This window comes from Phyllobates terribilis, unplaced genomic scaffold (genome assembly GCF_046119375.1).
Source record: "Phyllobates terribilis strain yellow unplaced genomic scaffold, ASM4611937v1 Scaffold_8__6_contigs__length_399053987, whole genome shotgun sequence".
NCBI classification, from domain to species: domain Eukaryota; kingdom Metazoa; phylum Chordata; class Amphibia; order Anura; family Dendrobatidae; genus Phyllobates; species Phyllobates terribilis.
The window spans coordinates 348,825,034-348,841,556 of record NW_027362768.1 but is presented as its reverse complement, the minus strand read 5'-3'; the positions used below and the strand labels follow the sequence as shown (position 1 = coordinate 348,841,556).

The 16,523-nt window shown below is 45.6% G+C and overlaps 12 non-coding genes and 1 pseudogene across 12 annotated transcripts; all 13 read right to left on the bottom strand.

Annotated features, from left to right (window-relative positions):
- Positions 1–1,035: 1,035 nt before the first annotated feature.
- LOC141159262 (U2 spliceosomal RNA) lies at positions 1,036–1,226 on the bottom strand. The gene has a single exon (XR_012249272.1). It is a non-coding gene; the product is annotated as a U2 spliceosomal RNA (small nuclear RNA).
- A 1,113-nt stretch (positions 1,227–2,339) lies between these two features.
- On the bottom strand, positions 2,340–2,530 carry LOC141159261 (U2 spliceosomal RNA). The gene has a single exon (XR_012249271.1). It is a non-coding gene; the product is annotated as a U2 spliceosomal RNA (small nuclear RNA).
- Positions 2,531–3,648: 1,118 nt separating this feature from the next.
- LOC141159260 (U2 spliceosomal RNA) lies at positions 3,649–3,839 on the bottom strand. The gene has a single exon (XR_012249270.1). It is a non-coding gene; the product is annotated as a U2 spliceosomal RNA (small nuclear RNA).
- A 1,111-nt stretch (positions 3,840–4,950) lies between these two features.
- LOC141159753 (U2 spliceosomal RNA) lies at positions 4,951–5,141 on the bottom strand. Its single transcript, XR_012249752.1, has one exon. It is a non-coding gene; the product is annotated as a U2 spliceosomal RNA (small nuclear RNA).
- Positions 5,142–6,256: 1,115 nt separating this feature from the next.
- LOC141159687 (U2 spliceosomal RNA) lies at positions 6,257–6,447 on the bottom strand. The gene has a single exon (XR_012249689.1). It is a non-coding gene; the product is annotated as a U2 spliceosomal RNA (small nuclear RNA).
- A 1,115-nt stretch (positions 6,448–7,562) lies between these two features.
- LOC141160225 (U2 spliceosomal RNA) lies at positions 7,563–7,754 on the bottom strand. The gene has a single exon (XR_012250178.1). It is a non-coding gene; the product is annotated as a U2 spliceosomal RNA (small nuclear RNA).
- Positions 7,755–8,549: 795 nt separating this feature from the next.
- On the bottom strand, positions 8,550–8,641 carry LOC141160451 (U2 spliceosomal RNA; annotated as a pseudogene).
- A 1,110-nt stretch (positions 8,642–9,751) lies between these two features.
- On the bottom strand, positions 9,752–9,942 carry LOC141159258 (U2 spliceosomal RNA). The gene has a single exon (XR_012249268.1). It is a non-coding gene; the product is annotated as a U2 spliceosomal RNA (small nuclear RNA).
- Positions 9,943–11,057: 1,115 nt separating this feature from the next.
- On the bottom strand, positions 11,058–11,248 carry LOC141159257 (U2 spliceosomal RNA). Its single transcript, XR_012249267.1, has one exon. It is a non-coding gene; the product is annotated as a U2 spliceosomal RNA (small nuclear RNA).
- A 1,116-nt stretch (positions 11,249–12,364) lies between these two features.
- LOC141159256 (U2 spliceosomal RNA) lies at positions 12,365–12,555 on the bottom strand. The gene has a single exon (XR_012249266.1). It is a non-coding gene; the product is annotated as a U2 spliceosomal RNA (small nuclear RNA).
- Positions 12,556–13,675: 1,120 nt separating this feature from the next.
- Positions 13,676–13,866, bottom strand: LOC141159255 (U2 spliceosomal RNA). The gene has a single exon (XR_012249265.1). It is a non-coding gene; the product is annotated as a U2 spliceosomal RNA (small nuclear RNA).
- Positions 13,867–14,982: 1,116 nt separating this feature from the next.
- On the bottom strand, positions 14,983–15,173 carry LOC141159254 (U2 spliceosomal RNA). Its single transcript, XR_012249264.1, has one exon. It is a non-coding gene; the product is annotated as a U2 spliceosomal RNA (small nuclear RNA).
- A 1,114-nt stretch (positions 15,174–16,287) lies between these two features.
- On the bottom strand, positions 16,288–16,478 carry LOC141159253 (U2 spliceosomal RNA). The gene has a single exon (XR_012249263.1). It is a non-coding gene; the product is annotated as a U2 spliceosomal RNA (small nuclear RNA).
- Between the last annotated feature and the right edge of the window lie 45 nt (positions 16,479–16,523).

The following is a 16,523-nucleotide window of genomic DNA, read 5'->3' as shown; positions in this document are numbered from 1 at the left end:
TAAGAAGACATGCTGTCAACCTCTAGATCCCTCACATGCCTGCACTTTTCGGCTTGCTGCTGCTGCAATCCACGCGTTTTAGATCTGCATAACTCCACCTCTTTTAGCACAGTACCCTCAACCCCCGGCTGTTCCCACCCGCCTCAACACCGTTGGAAGGGAGGAGAACCAATTAAGGCGGGGGGGGGGGTGGAACGAGCAGCTGTCTACCCTTAGCAGGAGGGTTGCTGATTAATTACCTCTCCTGCTGCTGCTGCTGCTGGCTGTCCAGCAGCAGACTGAAGGTGGCTGCTGCTGTGCGCAGGTATATAAAGGCTCAGAGCCTATTATGACACGCGCAGCCAGCGTTCCATTGCCACATTCCGTCTACTGCAGGCGGGATACCTGGATGGCTGAATGTCACTGAGAAGCTCACAGAGACCGCCATAAGCAACAGTTTAAAAGAATGCCACAGACTAATCAACCAAACTTTTTGGGTTGGTTTCTCTTTTATAGTCTGCAGGCATTAAATGAAAGAAGTCAGTGTTCCAGCAGAGGGAGACAACGTTTCAGAAAAGGCATTGTAGCAAACCAAAAAAGAAATTTTAAGCGCAGCAGAGTAACCAGCTCACATACCTGTTAGCTCAGGTGAGTTTAAAAGGCTGCTGTTGATAACAAGGGCATTTGCTAAATAGATGGTGTGTGTGCAACAATATACTGAAAGGTCAATTATATTGTGCAGCTTATCTCACCACCTGTAGTTATTTAGGTGAAAGCTCCAAAATGCTTGCCTAATATGTCTGTTTATCCAAAAGGAAGTATAGAGGGAGAGCTAGATAGATAGCATTGCATTACATTACATGGCAATGCAATGCACAGTTGCTGAAGTTGAACCAAAATGAGCTTGTCATCTGGCTTCTGCAACTTTTAACATGAAAAATCCAATGAGGAGAAGAAAAGCAAAGCCAAAGAGTCCATCCCAAAATCCGACAAACAAGCCAAATGAACAAAAAGCATTGAATTCAATTCTTTCTGATTTTAGAAACTGCATTAAAGAAGGGGTGCACCGGTCCTGGAGATACTGCAATACCAGGTCAATGCGTGGAGTGGACAGAGCAAGCTCTTTTTCCATCTCCCTGTTCTAAAAATCCATTTAATATATGGTCCCCAGATAGGGGACGTATCAGATATTAAACTGATAAGAACAGATACTACACTTGATCTTAGCCAAAAGGCCGAGAAGCGATAACCAGAATTGGTTTCCGACTACGGTGCCACCCAAGGATTCTGAAAAGTCCATTTGTGGAGATGGCCACCTGGACTCCCGTTAAGAAGACATGCTGTCAACCTCTAGATCCCTCACATGCCTGCACTTTTCGGCTTGCTGCTGCTGCAATCCACGCGTTTTAGATCTGCATAACTCCACCTCTTTTAGCACAGTACCCTCAACCCCCGGCTGTTCCCACCCGCCTCAACACCGTTGGAAGGGAGGAGAACCAATTAAGGCGGGGGGGGTGGAACGAGCAGCTGTCTACCCTTAGCAGGAGGGTTGCTGATTAATTACCTCTCCTGCTGCTGCTGCTGCTGGCTGTCCAGCAGCAGACTGAAGGTGGCTGCTGCTGTGCGCAGGTATATAAAGGCTCAGAGCCTATTATGACACGCGCAGCCAGCGTTCCATTGCCACATTCCGTCTACTGCAGGCGGGATACCTGGATGGCTGAATGTCACTGAGAAGCTCACAGAGACCGCCATAAGCAACAGTTTAAAAGAATGCCACAGACTAATCAACCAAACTTTTTGGGTTGGTTTCTCTTTTATAGTCTGCAGGCATTAAATGAAAGAAGTCAGTGTTCCAGCAGAGGGAGACAACGTTTCAGAAAAGGCATTGTAGCAAACCAAAAAAGAAATTTTAAGCGCAGCAGAGTAACCAGCTCACATACCTGTTAGCTCAGGTGAGTTTAAAAGGCTGCTGTTGATAACAAGGGCATTTGCTAAATAGATGGTGTGTGTGCAACAATATACTGAAAGGTCAATTATATTGTGCAGCTTATCTCACCACCTGTAGTTATTTAGGTGAAAGCTCCAAAATGCTTGCCTAATATGTCTGTTTATCCAAAAGGAAGTATAGAGGGAGAGCTAGATAGATAGCATTGCATTACATTACATGGCAATGCAATGCACAGTTGCTGAAGTTGAACCAAAATGAGCTTGTCATCTGGCTTCTGCAACTTTTAACATGAAAAATCCAATGAGGAGAAGAAAAGCAAAGCCAAAGAGTCCATCCCAAAATCCGACAAACAAGCCAAATGAACAAAAAGCATTGAATTCAATTCTTTCTGATTTTAGAAACTGCATTAAAGAAGGGGTGCACCGGTCCTGGAGATACTGCAATACCAGGTCAATGCGTGGAGTGGACAGAGCAAGCTCTTTTTCCATCTCCCTGTTCTAAAAATCCATTTAATATATGGTCCCCAGATAGGGGACGTATCAGATATTAAACTGATAAGAACAGATACTACACTTGATCTTAGCCAAAAGGCCGAGAAGCGATAACCAGAATTGGTTTCCGACTACGGTGCCACCCAAGGATTCTGAAAAGTCCATTTGTGGAGATGGCCACCTGGACTCCCGTTAAGAAGACATGCTGTCAACCTCTAGATCCCTCACATGCCTGCACTTTTCGGCTTGCTGCTGCAGCAATCCACGCGTTTTAGATCTGCATAACTCCACCTCTTTTAGCACAGTACGCTCAACCCCCGGCTGTTCCCACCCGCCTCAACACCGTTGGAAGGGAGGAGAACCAATTAAGGCGGGGGGGGGGGGGTGGAACGAGCAGCTGTCTACCCTTAGCAGGAGGGTTGCTGATTAATTACCTCTCCTGCTGCTGCTGCTGCTGGCTGTCCAGCAGCAGACTGAAGGTGGCTGCTGCTGTGCGCAGGTATATAAAGGCTCAGAGCCTATTATGACACGCGCAGCCAGCGTTCCATTGCCACATTCCGTCTACTGCAGGCGGGATACCTGGATGGCTGAATGTCACTGAGAAGCTCACAGAGACCGCCATAAGCAACAGTTTAAAAGAATGCCACAGACTAATCAACCAAACTTTTTGGGTTGGTTTCTCTTTTATAGTCTGCAGGCATTAAATGAAAGAAGTCAGTGTTCCAGCAGAGGGAGACAACGTTTCAGAAAAGGCATTGTAGCAAACCAAAAAAGAAATTTTAAGCGCAGCAGAGTAACCAGCTCACATACCTGTTAGCTCAGGTGAGTTTAAAAGGCTGCTGTTGATAACAAGGGCATTTGCTAAATAGATGGTGTGTGTGCAACAATATACTGAAAGGTCAATTATATTGTGCAGCTTATCTCACCACCTGTAGTTATTTAGGTGAAAGCTCCAAAATGCTTGCCTAATATGTCTGTTTATCCAAAAGGAAGTATAGAGGGAGAGCTAGATAGATAGCATTCCATTACATTACATGGCAATGCAATGCACAGTTGCTGAAGTTGAACCAAAATGAGCTTGTCATCTGGCTTCTGCAACTTTTAACATGAAAAATCCAATGAGGAGAAGAAAAGCAAAGCCAAAGAGTCCATCCCAAAATCCGACAAACAAGCCAAATGAACAAAAAGCATTGAATTCAATTCTTTCTGATTTTAGAAACTGCATTAAAGAAGGGGTGCACCGGTCCTGGAGATACTGCAATACCAGGTCAATGCGTGGAGTGGACAGAGCAAGCTCTTTTTCCATCTCCCTGTTCTAAAAATCCATTTAATATATGGTCCCCAGATAGGGGACGTATCAGATATTAAACTGATAAGAACAGATACTACACTTGATCTTAGCCAAAAGGCCGAGAAGCGATAACCAGAATTGGTTTCCGACTACGGTGCCACCCAAGGATTCTGAAAAGTCCATTTGTGGAGATGGCCACCTGGACTCCCGTTAAGAAGACATGCTGTCAACCTCTAGATCCCTCACATGCCTGCACTTTTCGGCTTGCTGCTGCTGCAATCCACGCGTTTTAGATCTGCATAACTCCACCTCTTTTAGCACAGTACCCTCAACCCCCGGCTGTTCCCACCCGCCTCAACACCGTTGGAAGGGAGGAGAACCAATTAAGGCGGGGGGGGGGGGTGGAACGAGCAGCTGTCTACCCTTAGCAGGAGGGTTGCTGATTAATTACCTCTCCTGCTGCTGCTGGCTGTCCAGCAGCAGACTGAAGGTGGCTGCTGCTGTGCGCAGGTATATAAAGGCTCAGAGCCTATTATGACACGCGCAGCCAGCGTTCCATTGCCACATTCCGTCTACTGCAGGCGGGATACCTGGATGGCTGAATGTCACTGAGAAGCTCACAGAGACCGCCATAAGCAACAGTTTAAAAGAATGCCACAGACTAATCAACCAAACTTTTTGGGTTGGTTTCTCTTTTATAGTCTGCAGGCATTAAATGAAAGAAGTCAGTGTTCCAGCAGAGGGAGACAACGTTTCAGAAAAGGCATTGTAGCAAACCAAAAAAGAAATTTTAAGCGCAGCAGAGTAACCAGCTCACATACCTGTTAGCTCAGGTGAGTTTAAAAGGCTGCTGTTGATAACAAGGGCATTTGCTAAATAGATGGTGTGTGTGCAACAATATACTGAAAGGTCAATTATATTGTGCAGCTTATCTCACCACCTGTAGTTATTTAGGTGAAAGCTCCAAAATGCTTGCCTAATATGTCTGTTTATCCAAAAGGAAGTATAGAGGGAGAGCTAGATAGATAGCATTGCATTACATTTCATGGCAATGCAATGCACAGTTGCTGAAGTTGAACCAAAATGAGCTTGTCATCTGGCTTCTGCAACTTTTAACATGAAAAATCCAATGAGGAGAAAAAAAGCAAAGCCAAAGAGTCCATCCCAAAATCCGACAAACAAGCCAAATGAACAAAAAGCATTGAATTCAATTCTTTCTGATTTTAGAAACTGCATTAAAGAAGGGGTGCACCGGTCCTGGAGATACTGCAATACCAGGTCAATGCGTGGAGTGGACAGAGCAAGCTCTTTTTCCATCTCCCTGTTCTAAAAATCCATTTAATATATGGTCCCCAGATAGGGGACGCATCAGATATTAAACTGATAAGAACAGATACTACACTTGATCTTAGCCAAAAGGCCGAGAAGCGATAACCAGAATTGGTTTCCGACTACGGTGCCACCCAAGTATTCTGAAAAGTCCATTTGTGGAGATGGCCACCTGGACTCCCGTTAAGAAGACATGCTGTCAACCTCTAGATCCCTCACATGCCTGCACTTTTCGGCTTGCTGCTGCTGCAATCCACGCGTTTTAGATCTGCATAACTCCACCTCTTTTAGCACAGTACCCTCAACCCCCGGCTGTTCCCACCCGCCTCAACACCGTTGGAAGGGAGGAGAACCAATTAAGGCGGGGGGGGGGTGGAACGAGCAGCTGTCTACCCTTAGCAGGAGGGTTGCTGATTAATTACCTCTCCTGCTGCTGCTGCTGCTGGCTGTCCAGCAGCAGACTGAAGGTGGCTGCTGCTGTGCGCAGGTATATAAAGGCTCAGAGCCTATTATGACACGTGCAGCCAGCGTTCCATTGCCACATTCCGTCTACTGCAGGCGGGATACCTGGATGGCTGAATGTCACTGAGAAGCTCACAGAGACCGCCATAAGCAACAGTTTAAAAGAATGCCACAGACTAATCAACCAAACTTTTTGGGTTGGTTTCTCTTTTATAGTCTGCAGGCATTAAATGAAAGAAGTCAGTGTTCCAGCAGAGGGAGACAACGTTTCAGAAAAGGCATTGTAGCAAACCAAAAAAGAAATTTTAAGCGCAGCAGAGTAACCAGCTCACATACCTGTTAGCTCAGGTGAGTTTAAAAGGCTGCTGTTGATAACAAGGGCATTTGCTAAATAGATGGTGTGTGTGCAACAATATACTGAAAGGTCAATTATATTGTGCAGCTTATCTCACCACCTGTAGTTATTTAGGTGAAAGCTCCAAAATGCTTGCCTAATATGTCTGTTTATCCAAAAGGAAGTATAGAGGGAGAGCTAGATAGATAGCATTGCATTACATTACATGGCAATGCAATGCACAGTTGCTGAAGTTGAACCAAAATGAGCTTGTCATCTGGCTTCTGCAACTTTTAACATGAAAAATCCAATGAGGAGAAGAAAAGCAAAGCCAAAGAGTCCATCCCAAAATCCGACAAACAAGCCAAATGAACAAAAAGCATTGAATTCAATTCTTTCTGATTTTAGAAACTGCATTAAAGAAGGGGTGCACCGGTCCTGGAGATACTGCAATACCAGGTCAATGCGTGGAGTGGACAGAGCAAGCTCTTTTTCCATCTCCCTGTTCTAAAAATCCATTTAATATATGGTCCCCAGATAGGGGACGTATCAGATATTAAACTGATAAGAACAGGTACTACACTTGATCTTAGCCAAAAGGCCGAGAAGCGATAACCAGAATTGGTTTCCGACTACGGTGCCACCCAAGGATTCTGAAAAGTCCATTTATGGAGATGGCCACCTGGACTCCCGTTAAGAAGACATGCTGTCAACCTCTAGATCCCTCACATGCCTGCACTTTTCGGCTTGCTGCTGCTGCAATCCACGCGTTTTAGATCTGCATAACTCCACCTCTTTTAGCACAGTACCCTCAACCCCCGGCTGTTCCCACCCGCCTCAACACCGTTGGAAGGGAGGAGAACCAATTAAGGCGGGGGGGGGGTGGAACGAGCAGCTGTCTACCCTTAGCAGGAGGGTTGCTGATTAATTACCTCTCCTGCTGCTGCTGCTGCTGGCTGTCCAGCAGCAGACTGAAGGTGGCTGCTGCTGTGCGCAGGTATATAAAGGCTCAGAGCCTATTATGACACGCGCAGCCAGCGTTCCATTGCCACATTCCGTCTACTGCAGGCGGGATACCTGGATGGCTGAATGTCACTGAGAAGCTCACAGAGACCGCCATAAGCAACAGTTTAAAAGAATGCCACAGACTAATCAACCAAACTTTTTGGGTTGGTTTCTCTTTTATAGTCTGCAGGCATTAAATGAAAGAAGTCAGTGTTCCAGCAGAGGGAGACAACGTTTCAGAAAAGGCATTGTAGCAAACCAAAAAAGAAATTTTAAGCGCAGCAGAGTAACCAGCTCACATACCTGTTAGCTCAGGTGAGTTTAAAAGGCTGCTGTTGATAACAAGGGCATTTGCTAAATAGATGGTGTGTGTGCAACAATATACTGAAAGGTCAATTATATTGTGCAGCTTATCTCACCACCTGTAGTTATTTAGGTGAAAGCTCCAAAATGCTTGCCTAATATGTCTGTTTATCCAAAAGGAAGTATAGAGGGAGAGCTAGATAGATAGCATTGCATTACATTACATGGCAATGCAATGCACAGTTGCTGAAGTTGAACCAAAATGAGCTTGTCATCTGGCTTCTGCAACTTTTAACATGAAAAATCCAATGAGGAGAAGAAAAGCAAAGCCAAAGAGTCCATCCCAAAATCCGACAAACAAGCCAAATGAACAAAAAGCATTGAATTCAATTCTTTCTGATTTTAGAAACTGCATTAAAGAAGGGGTGCACCGGTCCTGGAGATACTGCAATACCAGGTCAATGCGTGGAGTGGACAGAGCAAGCTCTTTTTCCATCTCCCTGTTCTAAAAATCCATTTAATATATGGTCCCCAGATAGGGGACGTATCAGATATTAAACTGATAAGAACAGATTTTTTTTTTTTATTTTTTTTCTTTATCGAAAGCCCGAATTCGTGTACAAAACCCGAGTGCGCTTAAAAAAGTGACAAGTGCCACAAAAAAAGTGCACTAGGATGCTGGTCTTCTTGAAACCCTCTCCAAAAGGAGAAGGGTCCCCCAAACCATTCCCCGTCCCTCCGAGCCAGAAGGCCACAGCGAGGAACAGGGACAAATAGCCACCTCCAGCCGAAGCCAGAGGCGACCCAATCTTACCCCCAGCACCTGCCCGAGTTCTCACCCGAGCAAGGCACTGGGAGCCAAAGACTGTGCTCCCCTCCCGGAAGAGGGGAGCCAACAACGCTCTCCTCCCGAAAGAGGAGAGCCAGGGGGGTTCAGGGGGGAGCGGAACCTGATGGCCACACACTCCCCCCCTAGACCTGCCAAGAGAGGAACCCATAAGGGAACCGCATCCCGACAAAATCCTAGTAGGACGTGACACACGTGAATAAGTGGACACACAGTGACAAAGAAATTAAATAAATAGTGAAGGTTTCACAGTATAATACTGCCCGGACCTTCGACCGGGAATTGAAAAAATTCCCCATCCTAAGGCCAGAAGGCCCAGAATAAGGGTGTGTGCGAAGAAAGAAATATTGAAGTGCTTGTGCAAATGTGCCATAAACTCAAGTGGGGTTCCCAATCCCAGTGAGTTAAGGCACCCCAGGGTCACCACTCCTGGGGCACTTCACACTTCGGGCTTTCGATCTTCCCCGGCCCAATGGCGTTGATCCTGGGGGGCCATGCTTTCCACCAGATGACTATATTAGCCACCTGGCGTACTAACAAGCGCCTAAACCCCAGTGTGCATAATGTATCAATCTACTAGGGCGGCCAACATCCAAAACCGCCTTTTCGAAAGATACTACACTTGATCTTAGCCAAAAGGCCGAGAAGCGATAACCAGAATTGGTTTCCGACTACGGTGCCACCCAAGGATTCTGAAAAGTCCATTTGTGGAGATGGCCACCTGGACTCCCGTTAAGAAGACATGCTGTCAACCTCTAGATCCCTCACATGCCTGCACTTTTCGGCTTGCTGCTGCTGCAATCCACGCGTTTTAGATCTGCATAACTCCACCTCTTTTAGCACAGTACCCTCAACCCCCGGCTGTTCCCACCCGCCTCAACACCGTTGGAAGGGAGGAGAACCAATTAAGGCGGGGGGGGGGTGGAACGAGCAGCTGTCTACCCTTAGCAGGAGGGTTGCTGATTAATTACCTCTCCTGCTGCTGCTGGCTGTCCAGCAGCAGACTGAAGGTGGCTGCTGCTGTGCGCAGGTATATAAAGGCTCAGAGCCTATTATGACACGCGCAGCCAGCGTTCCATTGCCACATTCCGTCTACTGCAGGCGGGATACCTGGATGGCTGAATGTCACTGAGAAGCTCACAGAGACCGCCATAAGCAACAGTTTAAAAGAATGCCACAGACTAATCAACCAAACTTTTTGTTTTTTTTTTCTCTTTTATAGTCTGCAGGCATTAAATGAAAGAAGTCAGTGTTCCAGCAGAGGGAGACAACGTTTCAGGAAAGGCATTGTAGCAAACCAAAAAAGAAATTTTAAGCGCAGCAGAGTAACCAGCTCACATACCTGTTAGCTCAGGTGAGTTTAAAAGGCTGCTGTTGATAACAAGGGCATTTGCTAAATAGATGGTGTGTGTGCAACAATATACTGAAAGGTCAATTATATTGTGCAGCTTATCTCACCACCTGTAGTTATTTAGGTGAAAGCTCCAAAATGCTTGCCTAATATGTCTGTTTATCCAAAAGGAAGTATAGAGGGAGAGCTAGATAGATAGCATTGCATTACATTACATGGCAATGCAATGCACAGTTGCTGAAGTTGAACCAAAATGAGCTTGTCATCTGGCTTCTGCAACTTTTAACATGAAAAATCCAATGAGGAGAAGAAAAGCAAAGCCAAAGAGTCCATCCCAAAATCCGACAAACAAGCCAAATGAACAAAAAGCATTGAATTCAATTCTTTCTGATTTTAGAAACTGCATTAAAGAAGGGGTGCACCGGTCCTGGAGATACTGCAATACCAGGTCAATGCGTGGAGTGGACAGAGCAAGCTCTTTTTCCATCTCCCTGTTCTAAAAATCCATTTAATATATGGTCCCCAGATAGGGGACGTATCAGATATTAAACTGATAAGAACAGATACTACACTTGATCTTAGCCAAAAGGCCGAGAAGCGATAACCAGAATTGGTTTCCGACTACGGTGCCACCCAAGGATTCTGAAAAGTCCATTTGTGGAGATGGCCACCTGGACTCCCGTTAAGAAGACATGCTGTCAACCTCTAGATCCCTCACATGCCTGCACTTTTCGGCTTGCTGCTGCTGCAATCCACGCGTTTTAGATCTGCATAACTCCACCTCTTTTAGCACAGTACCCTCAACCCCCGGCTGTTCCCACCCGCCTCAACACCGTTGGAAGGGAGGAGAACCAATTAAGGCGGGGGGGGGGTGGAACGAGCAGCTGTCTACCCTTAGCAGGAGGGTTGCTGATTAATTACCTCTCCTGCTGCTGCTGCTGCTGGCTGTCCAGCAGCAGACTGAAGGTGGCTGCTGCTGTGCGCAGGTATATAAAGGCTCAGAGCCTATTATGACACGCGCAGCCAGCGTTCCATTGCCACATTCCGTCTACTGCAGGCGGGATACCTGGATGGCTGAATGTCACTGAGAAGCTCACAGAGACCGCCATAAGCAACAGTTTAAAAGAATGCCACAGACTAATCAACCAAACTTTTTGGGTTGGTTTCTCTTTTATAGTCTGCAGGCATTAAATGAAAGAAGTCAGTGTTCCAGCAGAGGGAGACAACGTTTCAGAAAAGGCATTGTAGCAAACCAAAAAAGAAATTTTAAGCGCAGCAGAGTAACCAGCTCACATACCTGTTAGCTCAGGTGAGTTTAAAAGGCTGCTGTTGATAACAAGGGCATTTGCTAAATAGATGGTGTGTGTGCAACAATATACTGAAAGGTCAATTATATTGTGCAGCTTATCTCACCACCTGTAGTTATTTAGGTGAAAGCTCCAAAATGCTTGCCTAATATGTCTGTTTATCCAAAAGGAAGTATAGAGGGAGAGCTAGATAGATAGCATTGCATTACATTACATGGCAATGCAATGCACAGTTGCTGAAGTTGAACCAAAATGAGCTTGTCATCTGGCTTCTGCAACTTTTAACATGAAAAATCCAATGAGGAGAAGAAAAGCAAAGCCAAAGAGTCCATCCCAAAATCCGACAAACAAGTCAAATGAACAAAAAGCATTGAATTCAATTCTTTCTGATTTTAGAAACTGCATTAAAGAAGGGGTGCACCGGTCCTGGAGATACTGCAATACCAGGTCAATGCGTGGAGTGGACAGAGCAAGCTCTTTTTCCATCTCCCTGTTCTAAAAATCCATTTAATATATGGTCCCCAGATAGGGGACGTATCAGATATTAAACTGATAAGAACAGATACTACACTTGATCTTAGCCAAAAGGCCGAGAAGCGATAACCAGAATTGGTTTCCGACTACGGTGCCACCCAAGGATTCTGAAAAGTACATTTGTGGAGATGGCCACCTGGACTCCCGTTAAGAAGACATGCTGTCAACCTCTAGATCCCTCACATGCCTGCACTTTTCGGCTTGCTGCTGCTGCAATCCACGCGTTTTAGATCTGCATAACTCCACCTCTTTTAGCACAGTACCCTCAACCCCCGGCTGTTCCCACCCGCCTCAACACCGTTGGAAGGGATAAGAACCAATTAAGGCGGGGGGGGGGGTGGAACGAGCAGCTGTCTACCCTTAGCAGGAGGGTTGCTGATTAATTACCTCTCCTGCTGCTGCTGCTGCTGGCTGTCCAGCAGCAGACTGAAGGTGGCTGCTGCTGTGCGCAGGTATATAAAGGCTCAGAGCCTATTATGACACGCGCAGCCAGCGTTCCATTGCCACATTCCGTCTACTGCAGGCGGGATACCTGGATGGCTGAATGTCACTGAGAAGCTCACAGAGACCGCCATAAGCAACAGTTTAAAAGAATGCCACAGACTAATCAACCAAACTTTTTGGGTTGGTTTCTCTTTTATAGTCTGCAGGCATTAAATGAAAGAAGTCAGTGTTCCAGCAGAGGGAGACAACGTTTCAGAAAAGGCATTGTAGCAAACCAAAAAAGAAATTTTAAGCGCAGCAGAGTAACCAGCTCACATACCTGTTAGCTCAGGTGAGTTTAAAAGGCTGCTGTTGATAACAAGGGCATTTGCTAAATAGATGGTGTGTGTGCAACAATATACTGAAAGGTCAATTATATTGTGCAGCTTATCTCACCACCTGTAGTTATTTAGGTGAAAGCTCCAAAATGCTTGCCTAATATGTCTGTTTATCCAAAAGGAAGTATAGAGGGAGAGCTAGATAGATAGCATTGCATTACATTACATGGCAATGCAATGCACAGTTGCTGAAGTTGAACCAAAATGAGCTTGTCATCTGGCTTCTGCAACTTTTAACATGAAAAATCCAATGAGGAGAAGAAAAGCAAAGCCAAAGAGTCCATCCCAAAATCCGACAAACAAGCCAAATGAACAAAAAGCATTGAATTCAATTCTTTCTGATTTTAGAAACTGCATTAAAGAAGGGGTGCACCGGTCCTGGAGATACTGCAATACCAGGTCAATGCGTGGAGTGGACAGAGCAAGCTCTTTTTCCATCTCCCTGTTCTAAAAATCCATTTAATATATGGTCCCCAGATAGGGGACGTATCAGATATTAAACTGATAAGAACAGATACTACACTTGATCTTAGCCAAAAGGCCGAGAAGCGATAACCAGAATTGGTTTCCGACTACGGTGCCACCCAAGGATTCTGAAAAGTCCATTTGTGGAGATGGCCACCTGGACTCCCGTTAAGAAGACATGCTGTCAACCTCTAGATCCCTCACATGCCTGCACTTTTCGGCTTGCTGCTGCTGCAATCCACGCGTTTTAGATCTGCATAACTCCACCTCTTTTAGCACAGTACCCTCAACCCCCGGCTGTTCCCACCCGCCTCAACACCGTTGGAAGGGAGGAGAACCAATTAAGGCGGGGGGGTGGGGGGGTGGAACGAGCAGCTGTCTACCCTTAGCAGGAGGGTTGCTGATTAATTACCTCTCCTGCTGCTGCTGCTGCTGGCTGTCCAGCAGCAGACTGAAGGTGGCTGCTGCTGTGCGCAGGTATATAAAGGCTCAGAGCCTATTATGACACGCGCAGCCAGCGTTCCATTGCCACATTCCGTCTACTGCAGGCGGGATACCTGGATGGCTGAATGTCACTGAGAAGCTCACAGAGACCGCCATAAGCAACAGTTTAAAAGAATGCCACAGACTAATCAACCAAACTTTTTGGGTTGGTTTCTCTTTTATAGTCTGCAGGCATTAAATGAAAGAAGTTAGTGTTCCAGCAGAGGGAGACAACGTTTCAGAAAAGGCATTGTAGCAAACCAAAAAAGAAATTTTAAGCGCAGCAGAGTAACCAGCTCACATACCTGTTAGCTCAGGTGAGTTTAAAAGGCTGCTGTTGATAACAAGGGCATTTGCTAAATAGATGGTGTGTGTGCAACAATATACTGAAAGGTCAATTATATTGTGCAGCTTATCTCACCACCTGTAGTTATTTAGGTGAAAGCTCCAAAATGCTTGCCTAATATGTCTGTTTATCCAAAAGGAAGTATAGAGGGAGAGCTAGATAGATAGCATTGCATTACATTACATGGCAATGCAATGCACAGTTGCTGAAGTTGAACCAAAATGAGCTTGTCATCTGGCTTCTGCAACTTTTAACATGAAAAATCCAATGAGGAGAAGAAAAGCAAAGCCAAAGAGTCCATCCCAAAATCCGACAAACAAGCCAAATGAACAAAAAGCATTGAATTCAATTCTTTCTGATTTTAGAAACTGCATTAAAGAAGGGGTGCACCGGTCCTGGAGATACTGCAATACCAGGTCAATGCGTGGAGTGGACAGAGCAAGCTCTTTTTCCATCTCCCTGTTCTAAAAATCCATTTAATATATGGTCCCCAGATAGGGGACGTATCAGATATTAAACTGATAAGAACAGATACTACACTTGATCTTAGCCAAAAGGCCGAGAAGCGATAACCAGAATTGGTTTCCGACTACGGTGCCACCCAAGGATTCTGAAAAGTCCATTTGTGGAGATGGCCACCTGGACTCCCGTTAAGAAGACATGCTGTCAACCTCTAGATCCCTCACATGCCTGCACTTTTCGGCTTGCTGCTGCTGCAATCCACGCGTTTTAGATCTGCATAACTCCACCTCTTTTAGCACAGTACCCTCAACCCCCAGCTGTTCCCACCCGCCTCAACACCGTTGGAAGGGAGGAGAACCAATTAAGGCGGGGGGGGGGGTGGAACGAGCAGCTGTCTACCCTTAGCAGGAGGGTTGCTGATTAATTACCTCTCCTGCTGCTGCTGCTGCTGGCTGTCCAGCAGCAGACTGAAGGTGGCTGCTGCTGTGCGCAGGTATATAAAGGCTCAGAGCCTATTATGACACGCGCAGCCAGCGTTCCATTGCCACATTCCGTCTACTGCAGGCGGGATACCTGGATGGCTGAATGTCACTGAGAAGCTCACAGAGACCGCCATAAGCAACAGTTTAAAAGAATGCCACAGACTAATCAACCAAACTTTTTGGGTTGGTTTCTCTTTTATAGTCTGCATGCATTAAATGAAAGAAGTCAGTGTTCCAGCAGAGGGAGACAACGTTTCAGAAAAGGCATTGTAGCAAACCAAAAAAGAAATTTTAAGCGCAGCAGAGTAACCAGCTCACATACCTGTTAGCTCAGGTGAGTTTAAAAGGCTGCTGTTGATAACAAGGGCATTTGCTAAATAGATGGTGTGTGTGCAACAATATACTGAAAGGTCAATTATATTGTGCAGCTTATCTCACCAACTGTAGTTATTTAGGTGAAAGCTCCAATATGCTTGCCTAATATGTCTGTTTATCCAAAAGGAAGTATAGAGGGAGAGCTAGATAGATAGCATTGCATTACATTACATGGCAATGCAATGCACAGTTGCTGAAGTTGAACCAAAATGAGCTTGTCATCTGGCTTCTGCAACTTTTAACATGAAAAATCCAATGAGGAGAAGAAAAGCAAAGCCAAAGAGTCCATCCCAAAATCCGACAAACAAGCCAAATGAACAAAAAGCATTGAATTCAATTCTTTCTGATTTTAGAAACTGCATTAAAGAAGGGGTGCACCGGTCCTGGAGATACTGCAATACCAGGTCAATGCGTGGAGTGGACAGAGCAAGCTCTTTTTCCATCTCCCTGTTCTAAAAATCCATTTAATATATGGTCCCCAGATAGGGGACGTATCAGATATTAAACTGATAAGAACAGATACTACACTTGATCTTAGCCAAAAGGCCGAGAAGCGATAACCAGAATTGGTTTCCGACTACGGTGCCACCCAAGGATTCTGAAAAGTCCATTTGTGGAGATGGCCACCTGGACTCCCGTTAAGAAGACATGCTGTCAACCTCTAGATCCCTCACATGCCTGCACTTTTCGGCTTGCTGCTGCTGCAATCCACGCGTTTTAGATCTGCATAACTCCACCTCTTTTAGCACAGTACCCTCAACCCCCGGCTGTTCCCACCCGCCTCAACACCGTTGGAAGGGAGGAGAACCAATTAAGGCGGGGGGGGGTGGAACGAGCAGCTGTCTACCCTTAGCAGGAGGGTTGCTGATTAATTACCTCTCCTGCTGCTGCTGCTGCTGGCTGTCCAGCAGCAGACTGAAGGTGGCTGCTGCTGTGCGCAGGTATATAAAGGCTCAGAGCCTATTATGACACGCGCAGCCAGCGTTCCATTGCCACATTCCGTCTACTGCAGGCGGGATACCTGGATGGCTGAATGTCACTGAGAAGTTCACAGAGACCGCCATAAGCAACAGTTTAAAAGAATGCCACAGACTAATCAACCAAACTTTTTGGGTTGGTTTCTCTTTTTTAGTCTGCAGGCATTAAATGAAAGAAGTCAGTGTTCCAGCAGAGGAAGACAACGTTTCAGAAAAGGCATTGTAGCAAACCAAAAAAGAAATTTTAAGCGCAGCAGAGTAACCAGCTCACATACCTGTTAGCTCAGGTGAGTTTAAAAGGCTGCTGTTGATAACAAGGGCATTTGCTAAATAGATGGTGTGTGTGCAACAATATACTGAAAGGTCAATTATATTGTGCAGCTTATCTCACCACCTGTAGTTATTTAGGTGAAAGCTCCAAAATGCTTGCCTAATATGTCTGTTTATCCAAAAGGAAGTATAGAGGGAGAGCTAGATAGATAGCATTGCATTACATTACATGGCAATGCAATGCACAGTTGCTGAAGTTGAACCAAAATGAGCTTGTCATCTGGCTTCTGCAACTTTTAACATGAAAAATCCAATGAGGAGAAGAAAAGCAAAGCCAAAGAGTCCATCCCAAAATCCGACAAACAAGCCAAATGAACAAAAAGCATTGAATTCAATTCTTTCTGATTTTAGAAACTGCATTAAAGAAGGGGTGCACCGGTCCTGGAGATACTGCAATACCAGGTCAATGCGTGGAGTGGACAGAGCAAGCTCTTTTTCCATCTCCCTGTTCTAAAAATCCATTTAATATATGGTCCCCAGATAGGGGACGTATCAGATATTAAACTGATAAGAACAGATACTACACTTGATCTTAGCCAAAAGGCCGAGAAGCGATAACCAGAATTGGTTTCCGACTACGGTGCCACCCAAGGATTCTGAA